This window comes from Mandrillus leucophaeus, unplaced genomic scaffold, assembly GCF_000951045.1.
Source record: "Mandrillus leucophaeus isolate KB7577 unplaced genomic scaffold, Mleu.le_1.0 Scaffold844, whole genome shotgun sequence".
Taxonomy (NCBI): domain Eukaryota; kingdom Metazoa; phylum Chordata; class Mammalia; order Primates; family Cercopithecidae; genus Mandrillus; species Mandrillus leucophaeus.
Window position 1 is genome coordinate 257,427 of NW_012109186.1, and position 2,404 is coordinate 259,830.

The following is a 2,404-nucleotide window of genomic DNA, read 5'->3' on the forward strand; positions in this document are numbered from 1 at the left end:
AAAAAATTTTTAGTGTATGCATAGATGAGAACATGCATAAGAAAGGCTGAGGGGTTACATACCAAACTATTAACAGTGGCAGGAATAGAACCACAGACAGATGAATAAATTTCCTCTATCTATACTTCTATATTTTTTCAATTTTTAACATACATATATAATATTTAAAAATTTTTAAATGTCTGTGGACAGTGGAAGAAGAGGCAAGGAATAAGTCCGCAAAAAGTCTATTTTGCACAATGGAGTATTCGGAGAATATGTATGGACTGTGGAAGCTCATATCATCCCAGAAGCTCCCCTGAAGTCTCTGAAATTCTGCTATTTTGTTTTAGTTTATCCACTGCAGTATTAATTACCTCCCAAGAAAGGAGAAATTATTCTAACACATCCCTGCACCTGAAAAAAAAAAAAAAGCCAAAGATTTTCTCCTCCCTCATAGAGAAAAGGAAGAAAAGAGCAAATTTCCACTAGCCTATCTAATTTGTTCATTCTTGTCCTTAGACAAAACACCAGCTCATGTCTATTTAGCTAGGACACAAAGGAACCCCTGCACAGAAGAGTTGCTTTGCAGGATGTTGAAGATGAGCATGTTTGGAGGAAACTTTAACAAAAGCCTGACCATTTCCCTGCAGAATAATGTAGACTTCTCGAATAAGTATATTAATGCCTCTTAAATCTGAATGCATATACAATCACCTGGGGGAGCTTGTTAAAATGCAGGTTCTGGCTCAGTACATCTAAAGTGGGGTCTGAGATTCTCCATTTCCACCAAGCTCTGAGGTGATGGCAGTGCTGCCAGCCTAGGTCTGAGTATAGCAAAGGACACTTAAAAAAAAATTTTCAACTTTTATTTTAGATTCAGCGGGTATGTGTACAAGTCTGTCACATGGGAACACCGCATGACACTGAGGTTTGGATTTTGGATGATTCCAGCAAAGGACACTTTGAACAGTACAGTGTTCCTTAATTAGCCCATCTCCGGTCTTAATTGAATCACTTTAGAAAGATACTGATTCAGATTGTGAGAACATTATTTAGAACATAGACTGTGAAATTTACCAAATAGTACTGCTGTTATGTTTTTTAAAAAACCAAAGAAAAACAAAAAGGAGGCTCAGTAGCCAAAAAGAAATCGCTTTGGTTTTGAATAAAACCATTATTTTAATCCAACCAGAAGGTTCCTTCATTCTCTCATAATTACTATTGAGATTTAATTATGAACTTGGACAATGAAAATAAAGTTTCTTCTGTCCATCACTTTACCTGTTGTTCCAGAGCAATTTCATTATTTTAGGTACCAGAGGTAACCTGGAATACCGTCTGCAATTTTCACACTCTGGAAGTACAGTGTTACATTAAAATAAGTCATAGAGGTAGTCTCTTTTAGCTACCTTAGCATGACCTCTAAACAAAGATCCATAAAATTGTATCCTTTAGCTCTGTGAGTGTGGCAAGCAAAAAAGCAAAGGCTTCTCCATCCTCCACAGAGACAACAAGGGTGTTAAAAGGTCACAATGAATAAAATGCCTGGTTTCTTTTAATTAATTTTTCTACAGGCTGTAACAACACTACTTAAACTTTTAAATAAATTCAAAGGAAAGTTGATTTTCCCGCACTTGAGGCAACAATTACAAACTATTCCAAATATTTCAAGAAAGGATTTCCAATCTGATACTCAAAACTGATGTGAAGTTCAGCCTCTGGTGTAATGTGAAGAATAAATAAATAATCTAAAAATGGCTTTAAAATAATTATAAACATCATGTCTGCAGCTTACTCTCAAATAGTTCAGAAAAAAATGTATGTATGTGTGTGTATATATATAAATGTATATCTATCTATTAAGAGAGAATGATAAGCGATGTAAAATATTAACTGTGGAACCTGCATGAAATTGGTAAACAGGAATTCTCTACTACTTCTTGAAGTTTTTTGTAAGCTTGAAATTAGTTAAAAATAAAAAGTCACAGCCGGGCGTGGTGGCTCACGCCTGTAATCCCAGCACTTCGGGAGGCCAAGGCGGGTGGATCACAAGGTCAGGAGTTCGAGACCAGCCTGGCTAACATGGTGAAACCCCGTTTCTACTAAAAAAAAAACCACAAAAATTAGCCGAGCATGGTGGCGTGAGCCTGTAATCTCAGCTACTTGGGAGGCTGAGGCAGGAGAATCGCTTGAACCCAGGAGGCAGAGGTTGCAGTGAGCCAAGATTGTGAGCCTGCGTGACAGAGCAAGACTCTTTCTCAAAACAAACAAACAAACAAAAATAAAAAGGCACAAAAAGGAAGGAATTTAATCAAGTATTTAGATTGCTTTAATTGGTTAGTGATTACTTCATATATTATGCCTTTTTACTTTAAGGAAATGATGATATAGATAGTCAGGATAAAAGGCATCTCCCATTTTT

The 2,404-nt window shown here is 36.4% G+C and overlaps 1 protein-coding gene across 3 annotated transcripts in view; it reads right to left on the reverse strand.

The window, feature by feature from the left end:
* The window catches only part of ATP7A (ATPase, Cu++ transporting, alpha polypeptide), a 156,721-nt gene that overhangs the window by 57,579 nt on the left and 96,738 nt on the right, over positions 1 to 2,404 (reverse strand). The gene's annotated exons all lie outside the window — the stretch shown is intronic.